The following is a 16698-nucleotide window of genomic DNA, read 5'->3' on the forward strand; positions in this document are numbered from 1 at the left end:
TAACTATAACTCGTGCCCTAAGCCTTCACCATGCACAGCTAATTACTCCACGTTATGTCATTGATGAGATCCTCTATGGCATCTTTGATATCAGTGCAATGTTTGCCTTAACATTATTGATAAAAAAACTGTGCATGGCAAGGGTGCGAATTATAGTTACCTTACGGCATGAATTATACTTACTTGAAAGAACTCTTAACTATAACTGCTGAATTTCTATGGTTTTGTATGAGTAACTTCAGAACCTAACTATAACGTCCCTGTAATGTTTTTTTTTTTCAGTGAATATATATATATATATATATATATATATATATACTGCTTAACTATATGGTGGGTAGCACACAACACCATGTAGGGAGCGTGTTCTCTTTGTTTTGATCCTGTGTGGGAAGTATTACCATGTTGTGTGTGAGGACCACGATTGGTGCGGTTATCAGAGACAAGTGCGCAGTTTATGGCTTTCATTCACCTGGCTACTTTGAAAATTCTGCAGGTCCCTTTTGGTTATTTCTTATGTTCGTGATCCACTTAGTGGTTACTGTATTTTGTCCATTCTGAAATTCTTTGTTTAAAGGTTATGGTCCTGAACAGGAACAGGTTAAATGGAGAAATAGTGGAAAGATCTGCTGGGATGGACTTTGTTAATATCATCCCATATCACTGTCATTGTGAGATCTCAAAAAGCAGCTCTAGTATGTAGCTAGTCGGACCTGGAGTGTTGGACCAAATTAAAGTCCTCCTTTTGTTTGTGGTTATATTTGTTATTGGGATTAATGTTGCATGCTAAAGGGAACTATTGCATTCCTTGAGTATATATGATCAAGGTACATAGATGTAGCTTTAACAAAAGTAAATCTATACTTACCTCCATGGTATTTTGCGTGTTGATATTTTGGCAACAATATTAATTTATTACAATATAGCACTCAACATTCTGACAAAGACACCTTTTTCTGTTCCCTCTTTTTTTCATTTGTTGTAGGGCTGATATGCTCATTAAGGAGGACACCTACCTTCAATCTTCAAATTAATTTTACTTGTCTGCCCTTTCAGGATAATTCACTTCTCTGTTTTAAGACCCTTTATGATCTATTTTTCTCTATTCATTCATTAGTGTGTGTTTCTGCTTTTTCTTGAGCCATTCCTGGTTATTATTGTTTACTGCCTTAATCTCTTCGTTTCTGGACAAGGCTTGAGATGTTTCGATACTGTGATGCAAATCATATTAGACAAAATGTCTAAATCTTGAAAGTCCATCAATGATCATGGACCGTCTGGTAAAGTATCTAATCACGTGGTCCGCCCAGCCAGTCCCATTTTACCCGCGCTTCCAATTTTAAAAAGGTCTGTGTTTGACATTGCTGAGGCACATGGAAACCGACTGTTTGATTGGGAATAGTCAGGAATACAATGAAATTAAAAGTCTAATTAAAAGTGGATTAAAACCACTCATGGAAAGTAGACTTCAAAGCACGGCTATTTATAGTAAAAGAGTTTAAATCTTTTAACAAAGACAGCTGCAGCTGTCCTTTGGTTTACTGGAACAAAATGAAAGCATACAAATTGAGAAGACCAACAGATTACATCTCTGAAGAGCTAGAGCACAGTCTTAGCGCAGAAAAGAAATGAGGTGGGTATCTTAACATAACAGAAAGTTGGCATTCTCAAGGCTTAATTTTATGTCACATCTTTTTTTTATTTTTTATTACAGGCTTAATATTGATTCAGATAGTGCATGGACTTATTTAAAATCCTTGTCTGGGTGCCTGTGGCTGCGTTGTTCCAAAGTCAAAGGAGTTACAGTAGTGACACACACCCTTTATCTCCTTGCCTTCTGATGACATCACCAGAATTTGCATCATATGGACCTGGTGGCATTATAAGCATAGTATCATCCAGTCTGTGACATCCCTCACACCCCAACAACATTACAATAAAGTGTCATCTAATTGTCTCAGAACACTGTGACATTCCACGGGTTACATACTATCTCTCCGTTCAGTACTTTTCAAAAATGAGTATTCAAAGAGAGGCTCGGGTTGGGCATGAAAGGGTTAAAGCTCAGAAAATGTTACCACTATCTTGGTCTGCAGATCCTCCTGAAAAATCTTATTGGGTGCCACAATGTTGAAAGAAATGTTGCAGAAGCCCTTACAAGACTTGGGGACTTGTCCCTGAGTCCTGAAAACATTTTGAAAGGGCACATAAAGGTCAGGGCGAGCACACTGTACCGCCAGGCCCACTTTAACAATGTTTTTTCTGGGCGAATTTATGTGTGTGTATTTATTTTAACAGATGTTAAGGTGTTGCAACAAAGACAGCTATAACTTCATTTTAAGCTTTTTTTTTCAGTGCACTTCTGGGCTTTTTTAATTACTGTACACAAACACACACAGGCCCACACACACACGTTAATCATATTTTTATAATTCCTGTCATTCTTGTCCACCCTTCTGTTGGGTCTCTCAAGCCCATAAAACAGAAATACCATTTCTGCTCAAGGAAAACTTCAGTTCTGTTGTCTGACACTTCACAACAGTAGAATTCGGGTTCCGCTGGTGCACTGCCTGCCACTTACACATCAATAGAGGGGCTACTGCTACAAAGGCAATATACAATGGAGAATTTAAAAACTTCCCACTGGACTACCGTGTGTAGAAGAATGAGTGGCTTAGCCGAGGCAGCCCAGAGGCTGCACCACCCACAGGCCCAGCCCTCCTCAGACCTCTGTGACCTGTTCCCTCTTGACTCCTGCATTACCAGTGCTGCTTCTTGCTAACCATATGTGCTCACTCTAGCAGGCACAAGTCGGGGGTACACGAGGGTGGAAGGCGTCCACCCACTATTTTCATAGGGTGGACGCCACCCCCCTTTCAAGAAGTTGAGCCCAGGTATAATATGATGGAATTGTCCTGGTGTAATCTGCCGACAACGGGACACCGGGACACTGAGTAGCGCCTGCACATTGTCTGTTTTCCCTTCACATCGACAATGTGCAGGCAACGAGGGGGGCTTTCATGTTTAAAATTCAAGTTGGCCCTAAAACAAAGACGGAATTTAAGGGGACATTAGGCGCCATCAGCTCTTCTGTTGTTTTAGTGTGATCCAAGTTGGGAGCTATGTGGACCTTACACAAGGAATTGAAGACACAGGTTATCGTTTCACAATTAGTTAAGGTCTTTACATCATATGCACATTGCAAATTGACGATAAATCATGCAAGTGTGTAAATCAATGTTCAGGATTGTAATTGTATATTCAATGGCATGAGGGGCTGTAGATATACATGCTGTGCATAAGCTCGCCATCTAGTGTGGGGTTCGGAGTAGTACAACTTGTTTTTTGTTCGCAGAAAGTTTTCGAGTCATGAGACCAAGTGATTCCTCCTCTCAGTAATACTGCGCACCGGCATCGAGTCTTTTGTTAGATTATTTTCTCCACCGTCTGGTTCAGATGTGTGTTCCTCTCGCTCCGAGTTCTCTGTTCTAAGCAGTCTAAAACAGGATTCTCTCTGTCTTTCTTTTGTCATCTGTATTGTTTCCGAATGCGTATTCCTTAATATTCAACTCTTGGTTCCTTTTTATACACTCAGAATCAAGTTTTTCCGAGCCTTTCGGGGTCAGAAAGGCCCGTTCGGACCCTCCTTGGGCCTACCTCTTCCACGTGGTATTGTACAATGCGGCCCTGATGCAACATGCTCCATTCCGATTTTGCCCTCCATGCCATTCCAAGTTTCCACACACTGACCAACACCAGGTGTGTCATTTGTGTCTTTCGCCAGACCACAGCGATCAGACCTGCACAGCGTTGCGTTCTTTTTGGTCGAAGAAGACGCTTAGAGACCGAAGAGCTCGACGAAAGGAAAATGGCGTCTCTACAGACAGAAGAGACACCGGACATCTTCGGAGACAAGCACGCGCAAGAAGATGTGGAACAACAGGGGGTCTTCTCTGTTCAAGTTTCGGGATTTGATATGCAGTCGGACATTGAGAGTCAATCATTATAACCAGCACAAACTGTATGTAAAAAGCCCCCTTTCCCATTGGATAAAACAAAAGAGGTCACTGGTCCACCACTGCCTTCCAGCCATGGTCAAAGCCGAGAAACTTATTCCCCGCATACCAGCTCGGCACCGAAAAAAGCCAAAGAAAAGTATTTTGCATCGACCTCCAGTAGCTCCATGTCAGCACCCACAAAACAGAAATACAGTGCTTTGGTACCAACCACTTCGGCACCGAAAAAGAAACAACAAGCAGCTACAATTTCAGCACTGAAAATTTTCCATCCGAAAAAACATTCAGAACTGAAATAACACCAAAAGACTTTCAGTTAATCTGGACAGTCTATAACATCCCCTATATCACAGGTGGAAACAATTTTGGAAATTATGGATGCTAGGCAGCGCCGACTTCAAATTCAGCAAGGAACAGGGCGGATTATAACATCACCTCTGCCACCTCTAAAGAGGAAATTCACTTTTGAAGAAAGTCTTGATTCCTCTGCACCTCCAAAGATGACTACCAAAGAAAATACTTTTCTGCATACTCATATATCTCCACCTTTACCTACTTTGCCACAACATACTTCACCAACATCTCCCACTCATTTAGGGTTCACACCACCTAATTCATCTCCTAGTGGGTCGCAGGATATAGGGGATGCATTACAAGAACAAGACCCATAGGATGGGTACAATCAAGATCCTATTACACCAAATGACCCGGATTCTTACCCAGCTAGACCCTCACCAACTGAGGATTCCACGTCGTACCAACAGGTTATAGCCAGAGCAGCATCATATCGGAATGTAAATATGTACACTTATCCAATAGAGGAGGATTTCTTATTTGACACCTTTGGTGCAACGCATAAAGAAAGCCATTTCCTTCAAATGCTCCCAGGAATGGTCAGACATGCAGAATAAATATTTAAAGAGCCTGTTAGAGCAAAGATTATCACTCCTAGAGCTGATAAAAAGTACAAAGCTGGTTCCTCATCAGTCACTAAACAATGACTTATCAGACACAACACTAAAACATACCACTCCTGTAGGGGGAACATTACAACTCTTTTACCCCCAATGGACTCAAATTACCACAGATCAATGGGTACTTCAAATTATCCAAAATAGTTATTGGCCAGAGCTCAATATACCAAATATACCACCTTGTGCACACAGACTCTCACAAGATCATCTAACTCCTCTCAAATAGGAAGTACATTCCCTTCTCCTAAAATAAGCTATAGAACCAGTATCATTGCAATACCAAGGAACAGGAGTTTACCCCATGTATTTTCTGACCCCCACAAAAGATGGGTATCTCAGACCAATATTAGATCTCAGACCCTTAAACTACTACATCCTATCAGAACATTTTCACATAGTCACTCTTCGAAATATTATTCCTCTATTACAGCTAAGAGACTTCATGACAGCCCTAGATCTAAAGGCGCTTATTTTCACATTCCCATCCATCCTGCACACAGCAAATACCTAAGATTTGTAGTAGCAGGAAAGCATTACCAATCCAAAATATTACCATTCGGAGTCACAACTGCTCCCAGAGTATTCACAAAATGCCTTGCAGTGGTTGCAGCACATATCAGAAGAAAACAAATTCATGTTTTCCCTTATCTAGATGTTTGGCTGAACAAAGCCAATTCATTCCCACAGTGTCAAAAAGATACTCAAACTACAATTCACCTCCTACATTCCTTAGGATTCGCCATAAACTACATCAAATCTCATCTCCAACCTCTGCAAACACAACCATACCTAGGAGCCTTTCCCAACCAAAACAGAGTCCAAGCTTTTTAAACATTAATTGCAACATTAAAACAGAACCAAACATACACAGTAAGAACTATTATGAAACTATTCCAAATTATGGGATCTTGTATTGCCATAGAGCCTAATGCCAGACTTTATATGTGTCCTCTTCAAAAGTGCCTCTCTCGTCAGTGGTCTCAGGCACAGGGTCAAATGGAAGATCTAGTGTTGTTGGACCACCAGACTTATCGCTTTCTACATTGGTGGAATACCGCAAACCTTATGAAAGGGCAGTCCACTGTAGACCCTGCGCCTCATATTACCCTCACAACATATGCCTCAAACAATGGTTGGGGAGCTCATCTCTTCAACATAACAGTTCAGGGAATATGGGACGACACTCACCAGTCTCTTCATATCAATTACCTTGAACTGCAAGTGATATTCTTGGAAATTAAAACATTCCTTCCACAATTGCTACACAAAACAGTGTTGATACGCACAGACAATATGACTGACATGTACCATCTCCAAAAACAGAGGGGGACACAAACTCAACAACTGTCCCAACTAGCACAATCAGTATGGAAGTTGGTGATTTGTCACCATATTCACATAGTGGCACAATATCTCCTGGGAACAGACAACCGTTTAGTAGACCTGCTAAGCAGGATGCATCAACAAACACGAGTGAGAACTTCACACAAGTCCTTCAACAATACTTCATAAAATAGGAAACACCTCAAATAGATATGTTCGCAACAGACCGAAACAAAAAATGCCAAAACTTCACCTCCAGGTACCCACACCCTCAGTCCAGGGGCAATGCTCTATGGATGAGTTGGTCACGGATATTTGCTTACACTTTCCCCCTCTCCCACTCTTACCATTCCTAGTACGGAAGGTAAAACAATCTTCCCTCAGCATGATCTTCGTGGCCCCTACATGGGCACGTCAACCATGGTATACAACACTTTTAGAACTCTCAGATGTTCCTCACCAAAAACTTCCCAACAGACCAGATCTTCTAACACAAAAACAGGGAAAGATAAGACATCCAAATCCCAAATCACTCAACCTAGCGATATGGCTTCAGAAGTCATAGAATTTGGATATTTACATTTACCATAAGAATGTATGAATATCCTTAAACAAACCACTAGACAGTGCAATGCAGCAAAATGGAAACATTTTGTTTGTTGCTCTCAAACAAAAACGTTGACCCTCTTCAACCAACAGTACAGGACATTGTACAATATTTATTACATTCACAAAAGGCAAATTTAGCATACACATCTAGTTGTTTACATTAAGCCGCTATAGCTGCATATCTGCAAAACAGCCAACATATTTCCTTGTTTAGAATTCCAGTTATTAAAGCATTTATGGAAGGACTAAAAAGAATAATTCCACCAAGAATTCCTCCAGCTCCCTTTTGGAACTTAATCATTATGCTCACAAGACTCATAGCTCCACCATTTGAGCCACTTCACTCCTGTCCCCTACAATGCTTTTCATGGAAAGTGGCATTCTTAATTTCTATCACCTCTCTTAGGCGTGTCAGTGAGCTTCAGGCCTTAACTTTGGAAGAACCTTTCTTTCAAGTTCATAAAGAAAAAATTATTTTAAGAACAAATCCAATTTTTTTTCCAAAAGTCATTTCACAATTTCATATTAATCAAACAATAGAATTGCCAGTTTTCTTCCCAAAACCACAATCAGTGGCAGAAAGTGTTCTACATACTCTAGCTGTTATGTATTATATAGACAGGACAAAAGATTTTATGTAAAACAAAACAGCTTTTTGTGGCTTTCTCTTTACCACACAAATGTGAACCAATATCTAAAACAACTATAACAATATGGATAATCAAATGCATTCAAACTTGCTATACTAAAGCTAAGCGACAGTTACCTGTACCACCTAGAACACATTCCATTTGAAAAAAAGGTGCATCTATGGAATTTTTAGGTAACATAGCTACAGCAGACATTTGTAAGGCAGCAACATGGTCTACACCACACATGTTTACTAAACATTATTGTGTAGACGTCTTTGCTCTGTGCACTCCCCCTCACTGCTCGTCACCCCTGTGGCCTCACCCCTTTATCAGAAAACGACAATAAACTCAGTTTATTATCGTATTCTGGTAAAGGTTTTGCCGCTGCCACTGCTGCACACTGCCTATCGGGGTCACTCCCCCCTGAGGTTTCCCTCTGTTGTGTCGGTCCTGGCCCCAGAGTGTAATCTTCAGGGGGACCACCTCCTACAATCTTCCCTTCAGGCCTGCCTCATTTCACCTTTGCGCTCCAGGTTCAAAGCACTGCTGTCCACCCTTCCTCTACCTACTATTGATAGCTACACCCCAGGCTATAGGTACCATCTTCCCAAAGTCTTCCTTACATTGTACAGTTCGCTTCTGCCCTTGTCCTGTGATCCATGTGACCTCTCATAGCCCTGCTTAGGAGGAACCCTTGTCATCCTTGCTGCTGCATGTGTCCTCCTCCCACAGCCTTCCCCATATCTCATGGACCCCCCGAATCATCTTTGCACACACTACCCCACTACATGGCTTGCCTCACACGCGAAGAACCTTGCATGTTGAGTGGCATGTACAAACACCTCGAAAACCCCTGGTGGAAGCACAAGATCCAGTGATTCTTATAACTTCAACTTAATCCTTGCTCAACGGGTTCCCTGTGGCCAGTGTGAGTTTCGCCACCTTCTGGGCTGCTCTCAATCCATGACATATCTGCCCTGAGCAGTGCTTAATTTGTGCTTGTTGCCTCCAGTGCGGGGTACTGGCACTTATTTTTTAGCGCAGGCGCTTTTTTTTCTGCCTCAAGCTTTTACTGCGAGCAAAAGACACATATGGGAAAGGCGGAGGAAGAGAAAAATTAAAAAGCGTCACAAAGGGAGAAAGCAGAAAGCTGCAAGAGTGAGGTGAAGGGGCAGGGAGTGGCTGTAAACGGATTAAAGAGGCCCGAGATGGCTTCAGTATTATGCTGCCTCAGTATTCCGTGTTTGCACATTTAATTGCCGTAGCCGCGTGTTTAAAAGAGGGCTTTGGGCACCGCCACTTTTTTATTTACAAATTAAGCACTGGCCCTGAGACACTCATTCCTGACGAAACACGTGTCGGCTGCTTGTAGGGATTTTACAGATGATTGTGAGTGACCTTGGGTCAGCAAGCTTAAGGTCAGCAAGCCTAAGGTCAGCAAGCCTGGGAGGCCCCACCCACCCTCCTCCACAGCCTTCCTTCAGACTCCAGGACCAGCTCCCTCCTGTGTTCCCGGCCAACCTCCATCAGTCCTCCTTTGCATCCCTTGCCCCCTCCTCCCTCCCTCGTGTTCGCTGCCTTGTTACATAATCCGCGGAAGCCCTTCCGTGCAGAGTTCACCAGGAGGGACGCTGGCTCTGCTGCTGCTAAATATGCACGGCCTCCCCTCCCGGCATTCCTGCCTTGCACTCCGCAGACCCGGGAATGCCGGGAATCCAGACCAGATGTCCGCGGCCGGCGTCCGGGGACTCGTTCAAAGTGCACTTCACAAAAATGGAACATCAGATTATCCCCAGAGCATGGGAACCCGCCCCTTCCCACGTATGTGGGCACGAAAATATCCAAATATACCTTCGCGCGAAGACTTCTGGGTATTCTCAGTCAGTGGCGTAGCGCAAAATATTGTCCCCACTGCACCCCCTGCGGACAAGGATGACGACGGTTCCTTGGGTCTCCCATATAGCACAGATATTTATTGGCCTTGGACTGAAGAGGGGTGGTGCTGATAGGTTGGAGGCCCCCTTGCACTCAGGGCCCTGCGTTACACCCCTGTCCTCAATGCGCTTCTCCAAGACACGTGGGCGTGCAAAAAGATCCATCTCATCACGCATTCTAGAGCAGTGGCCTTCAAACCTTTCCATGCTGCTCTCCCACGTTAAAAATCACTTTCCCCTTTCCCCCAGAATGAGAAATGTATTTTTTCATAATTATTCTGTATCAGTCAGCTCTGAACATACTTAGCAATTCAAACATTGCAGTCGTTGCCAGTTATCTGTCTCTTTAAAAAATGCAATCAAATACATGATTGCCAACAGCAGCCTGGACTCCCTCAAAGTTTAAAACTAGGCAGAGCGTGATGCTGTATATGAAATGGAAGAAGCCACTTTGAGGGTTGTTTGGAGCCCTCCACTTCTTGCCCCCATACTTTGACTTGTACTTTCAAACTTTAAGTCAATGAAAAACAAAACACATTAATGGCCAAAGACAGAGAGGCTTATTCCACTCTGCTTATTTTCACTAAATTGCAGTGGTGTTTCAAGCATCATGCCTCTGTTCCCCAGAGGTATTATCAGTGCTTGAAATGGAAAAATAGAAGCGCAGGTACTGTGACAGAGTACCAGCTTGTTTCTGAGAAGTGCAGGTACTCTCCAATTAGAAGTATTACGTTTTTTTTTTAGAAGAGCAGGTACTCTCTCTCTCAAAATAAAAAAGTGCTTATACTCCGTACCGGACAGTATCAGCCCATTTAAAGCACTGGGTATTATAATTACTTGTCTTGCCTACAGTCAGTGGCCAGGTCCCCATGAGATCAATTAGGCCCACTAGGGGTCTACCCACTAGTTTGAAGACCTTTGTGCTTCAAAACTGTGGGTGCAAGGAGCATCATGTGCAAGGGTGTAGTTTCAGGTGGGTGTCATCCCCCTAAAAATGCATTATTTAATAAATAGTTGAGTAGAGGAGCTTCACTTGGGTATGGTAAGGTGGCTGTCGGATTTCACCTGGGATTTCTAAACACACACACCCCTTCCTGGATAGCATGTTTTAGTATTCCTCAAAATCCACACTCGTTTCCCTTACCACTGGCCCTGAAGCCCTCATCATGCGCTGCTTCTAATTTTATGATTAACATGATATGCATGATGGTCGGAAAACCCGAAGCTCACACACACACCCCTCAGGCTTACTGACCGACCTACGCACCAGATCCTGGGTGTGTGATTGGCCCGGCCTGAATTTTTGTATATAAATAACTATTTGTATTTAATAACAAATTTTCAGTTACTGCTGCAGAGTTTGTTTGTAAACGTGTGATACTGTAAGTTTTAGCAATCTTTAAACACCAAGGGGCAGATACACAAAAGTATTTTGGGTTTCAGGAGTGCTCCTTAATGTGCCTTTGTGAATCAGCCCAAAATGTCCACCTTTTTATGAATGAAGATGTAAAGAGGGCATAATCGTTTCTGTTTGTACTAACTGTATCTGAATATTCCCTGGATGTTCCCATCTCAATCCCGTTTTAGATGTTTTGAGAACAGTTCACAAAGGTATCTAACAGTATGTTCAAGAGTACCACAGGAATATTATTTTAGGTACTCCAAAATCTCTTTGTCAGTAAATCCCCAATATGAAAGGCATACTCATGGCGGAAGAGTTTGATCAGTGGTGGTGATAAATGTGGGCTGCCTGGATTTCAGGTCAGCCCAAAAGACCTCTCAACTGGCTATCACAAATAACCTGTGGATAGCAGGTCCGGTTCTAGCGAGTCGGCCAGGTGGACCAGGCCCACCCAAACATGGCCTTTGGCCCTCCCAGTAACATCAAAAGAGGCCACAGAGAAAGCACCTGTTAAGTGCTTCCTCCGTGTAGGCAAATGTGATTTTGTGTTTCACTTTTGTTTACTTTATCAGTCAGGGGTCAACGAGAAATCTCTAGAATACATTTTATAGTGCATTGTTTCAATAATAGCTGTTTTACTTGTGTACTGATAGGGAGAAAAAAAACACCTCTAGATGATTTTCCCTATTTTTCTACTGCCTGATACAAAACTCTGGGCATGCCCGTAAAAATAAAACAGCCCAGTGGCGACCTTAGCTGATTTATCTGCCAAGGATGCAGCAGGTGCAGTGGCACCAGAGCCCAGGTTGTAGGCTACCTTCAGACTTGTCGAAAATTGGGCGCACATTGGCCCATCCAGATATAAATTCCTGGAACCGGGCCTGGTGGACAGAGCTTCTCCTTGCCACTCTTCAGTTCAGGATTATGCTGCCACGTCTCTAAGGCCAGCTGAGACCCGCGCAGCAAGGTGAACACCATATGATGTTTTTGCATAGTTCTTAAAATGGCGGAGAGCAAAAACAATTGTACAATAAAAGCTTCCTGGTTTCTGTTTGCGTTCAGTATAAACTTTTTAAACATCACAAGGTAAATCCGAAGATAAATGGCAATAATATATAGTGTAACGTTTAATTTATGTATCAGTTAGATAATATCTAACATGTAAAGACTGACAGTCATGAAAGGCAATAATTCTATTTCAGTCAACATGTGTTCTGCACATGTTGTCTTCTGCCTCTTCAGGGATGGCTAATTCACAAAGAAATATGACCTTACATTACTAAATAGAGCCCGTCGCTTTGAGGGTTTCGGATCCATGTAGTAGTTTATTGGCAATAACTACAGCGAACTCATCCTGTCAATAAGATAAAGATTCACTTGAATACTTATGAAAATATGTGTTTCCCAATATTTCCTTCCATCATTTTTTAGGTCCTCCGATCAGGAATTCGGTGAATCGGATATTTCACAGCATGGGGTTACAACTTATGTTCAGCTCCTGCTGGTTGGCTAGTCCAGATGTTGTATTTGTGAACAGTTGAAATTTATCAACATGAACACTTTTTTGGAGGATGATTCAAGGGGCGTAGCTCTTGCAGTGACAACGCTTGAGGAGGAGACTCGTGGACCAATATCCACAGGAACACTGTGTAGGTCTGTAATTAAAGTGGTGTATCGTTTGCAATGACGACTATATAATGGAGGCTCGTGGACAAATGTCAACATGAGCCCTTTTTTGGGAGGACGATTCAAAGGGTGTAGCTCATGCACGGTTAATGCTTTAAGCGGAGGCTCGTGGGCGAACATCAAGTGGAGCACTTTGTAGGAGGGTGCTCAAAGTGGTGTAGTATTTGCATCGCCAACTCAATAATCGGAGACTCCTGGAGCAATATCAACATGAACACTCTGGCCCTCATTCCCAGGCCTGGAATTAGCGAGTCTGCGAACTACAGACCTTGTAATTCCCGGGACACCGGTCCCGAATCCATGTGGGGTGCCTCGGGAGCATGGTGATCAGCATCTGCTTCCCGCCCCCACCGGCCCTCCTCCTATGCCCCCAGCTTTTCCCTCACCTGATCTGTCCTGCTAACCCAGCAACAGCCCAGCCACACACACCGCAGGCCAAGACAAAGCCCATTATTCACTGGCCACCTGCTTCGTGTAGGTGGTAAATGGGTGCAGATTTTGGCCTGTTATTTTCCCTGGGATGGGGAAACACACATGGAACAGGCCTCAGCATCCCCAGGTTTGTGTATTATTCACAATTCTGGGGAAAGTAATCCCTGTATTTAGGTGCAGGGATACCACCTGGAATCTTAATCCTGGTCGCCCCTATCCTCAGACTAAAATACAGGGAACAAGTATTAACGGCTTTTCAGAGGGCGTTTAACTGGTGTAATGTTTGAGTGTCAACTCTTCAAGAAAAAGCTTCTGCGCCAGGATGGCAATTAAAGGGACAGACCTTCATGAGGAGACTGGTGGATCAGTGACACTAAGAACACATTGTAGGAGGGCAACTGGGGTGGTGAAAGGTGTGCAATGCCAACCCTGCAAGAGGTGACTTGGGGACTGATCTCCGCATGAACACATTGGAGATGGGCGAACAAAGTGGTCTGTGGTGTCAACCCTACAAGACTATCACTCCTGGCGCAACCTGAACGCAAGATGCACGTCTGGCGCATCAACCCCTTGAGAGGAGGCTCGGGGACATACCCCTTGTACAGAGGAGTATGGGAGCTAAATGGTACATGGTCCACGGAGACACAGTTACAAGAGGAGACTCACACCCAATCATATTATTGAACACATCAGAGAAGTTTACGAAATGATTCCGGGGCTGAAATGTAATCTCACGGAGATGGAGTGTCGGCAATCTATCTCTACTTGTGCCCATTGGATGAGGTAGGAGGAATATTGTCAGAGGGATACATAATAATAATAATGATATTCCTCTGAGCTTACTCCACTGGGCACAGGTTGAAATGGGTGGCGAGTCTCCATCTCAGCTAATATACATATTATACTAGCTGTTGTTCTAATAATAATAATAAAAAGGAGAATGTGTTTTATATTTACCCCACTTCTACCTTTTCTAAGCATTGTAAATAAAAGACATTACTGTCGCCTACTTCACAGCATGCAATTTATTGACCTTTGGTGGGATGAGGTGAGTCGGCCATGTCGAGATTGATACTAGAGACCTGAAATAACTGCTTTGTTCCAGCAGAAAATGTTCAACTCATCTATTGATCACAGTAGGACATAAAAAGCTCTAAAATGCATCCTTAAGATGCAAAGCATAAAAAAGACGAGGAGTCTCAAGCTACTTATTTGAAGTGATCAAAAACTTGATGGAAAAGTATTTGGACAATCCATAAGCTACAGGAGCCAGAACTGAATTGAGGATGGGTGGAATACAATGAATGCTACACCATGGTGAATCTGGACGCTCAGTGTATTAAAACCTAACACAAAATCATAAATTATTGAACTTGTTTCGAAAATCACTGTCATTCTCATTTGGGATCCGCATTTGTATTGCATTTTGGCACTTGTATAGCGTCCTAATGTCACTGAGAGGCTCCGGAAGTGGTCCAGGATGGTCGAGGATAAGACTGCTACATTTGATGGGCACGGTAGGTAGAATAACGTGTGGGAAGAATTTGGTGTCGTATTCGAGGTTCGGAGCGATTTTCCAGTTATGCCCAGTTATGTCAAGGCAAATTTATTCCTGCGCTTAAGCTTGGAATGTAGTAGGGAGCTGTAGGAGTAGTAGGCCTACTTGTGAGTAATTCCCATCTACGAGTCCTCAAGTAGTAAGCTATCCTGATTACTATGCTCGATTTATTGGGTGTGGGTTTGTAATCTGGCCTATGAGGCAATTTTTTTGAAGGAAGGATGCTAAAAAATAAAGTCAGTCTGGAGTGAGGCACACTTCTTTTGGAGCATGACTGTGCTTTTAGTTGGGATAATGTTGGTGCAGCACCATGTGTAGGCCAGTGAGCGAGTCAGAGAGCTTTGAATGAGCTGCATGTGGCCGTCAGCAGACAATGGAGAACTTGCCAGGCTGGAGAGATGAGGTTTCAGAGGTCTAGATGGGAGAGTTGTCTGGATTCCCTTAGGTTTTTGCAGCAGATAGAAGAGTTGCAGGACAGGAAAGTGAAGCCGGACCCGTAAGTGGCCCGTGAAGAATGCCTACCTAGGGAGGGACCACTAGGAGGAGGGAAGGCCAAGAAGCACGCGAAAAGGTATGCAGGTGATAGGCCAGCGTGTTTTAAAACACCCAATCCAGTGAAAAGGCGCAGCGATGCGGGAGTTGTAAAGGGCAGGGTGCAACACCCCTGGCACAAGTTGACCCACCAACCCACACCACAGGATTGCGGGCGCCGTAGCTGCAGGTTTGGAATCGGTCGCAGGGGAGGGGATACAGCACACAGAAACAGCCCGGAAAAGTACAATAGTCTAAGAAGAAGAGCGACTCAAACAGTGTCCTTGGGATGCCTCCTGGCAGGAGCCCTGGGAGAAGGCGAATGGCCAGTAAAGGGTCAGCATCAGACAGACACAGCACTCGCAGCCCGGGTAAATTCCAATCTGCTACCACAGACAGCTCCCCTGCTGCAGAAAGGTGCGCCCAGATACACCTCTTAGGCAGAGACTTACATAGCCTTCAAAACATGCCTGGAGCACCAAACAAAGTACAGCCAGTAAAGCCAAGGCCTTAAGTCATTAACTATCAAAACGAATTTATTGAACCATATTATTTAATCCTAAAACATCACCGATGTAGGAATATCCATACAATACATAGATAGTCAAACTGACAAACTTCAGTACACAACAGAAAACCCAATGCGCAACATGGGTTGAAACTATTGCAAGTTGAAAATGTCCATATGCAGTCGTGAGTGCAATTATCCGAATATGTCTAAAACACCAACACATGTTTTGTCTTTAAGGCTTCTTCAGGGCAAACAAATTAGTGGCTCGATACACTGTAGACGAGAGTCATGATTGTCCAAAAAAATGAAATTTATTTGTCTACAAACAAATGAAGTCACTCAAGCTTCATAGTCACAATACTGAAAACGGTCAAGACGCTGAGGCCATCACAATGTTCAATGTGGCCTGATAAGTTAATGAAATGCCACGGTCCCCCTTGATAAAGAGTGATATCCCTGAAGTCAGGATCCACTACTGGGCTAAACCTCAAACAGAAAAGCAAATTCAATACATTAGTTTTGATAGCTAATGACTTAAGGCTTTGACTTTACTGACTGTACTTTGTTTTGTGCTCCAGGCATTTTTTTGAAGGCTATTTGCTAACAATGACAGATGTAATGAAATTAATAAGTAATCCATGGAGCGTACAAATGACCATTAACTTACGATTATTATGATCCATGTGTTTATGTATTGTGAATAAACTGCAGCAGTTAAGCACCAACAGTGGCTCCCTTTGTGCTTTACTGAAACAGGGAAGGGAGGTGTGTGTGATGACGTCCAGGAAGGGACTGGTTGGTGGTCAGTCGCCCTTCTGGAGGGCTTTGCGTCTGCACGTTAAAACTATGTTGGTGTAGGCTAGGCATGACAGGACCTAGCTGATGATGGGCTGAACCCTATGAGAGAAAAATGGGGCCTAGCGTTTGCGTGTTGTAGAAGGTCTTTGGTCCATGCTTTGGTCACTTGATCTACTTGCGGCTCAAGTGGCAGGTTAGAGTCCATGATCTCTGACAAATGAGTGTCTTCCACCATGGTGAGCGTTGGGGTACGTTCTCCTGAGACCAACTCACAGGGGAGAAGTATTTTGTC

General features: G+C 43.4%; 1 protein-coding gene across 4 annotated transcripts in view; it reads left to right on the plus strand.

The window, feature by feature from the left end:
• The window catches only part of TNS2 (tensin 2), a 370478-nt gene that overhangs the window by 130912 nt on the left and 222868 nt on the right, over window positions 1-16698 (plus strand). The gene's annotated exons all lie outside the window — the stretch shown is intronic.

This window comes from Pleurodeles waltl, chromosome 4_2 (assembly GCF_031143425.1).
Source record: "Pleurodeles waltl isolate 20211129_DDA chromosome 4_2, aPleWal1.hap1.20221129, whole genome shotgun sequence".
Taxonomy (NCBI): Eukaryota; Metazoa; Chordata; class Amphibia; order Caudata; family Salamandridae; genus Pleurodeles; species Pleurodeles waltl.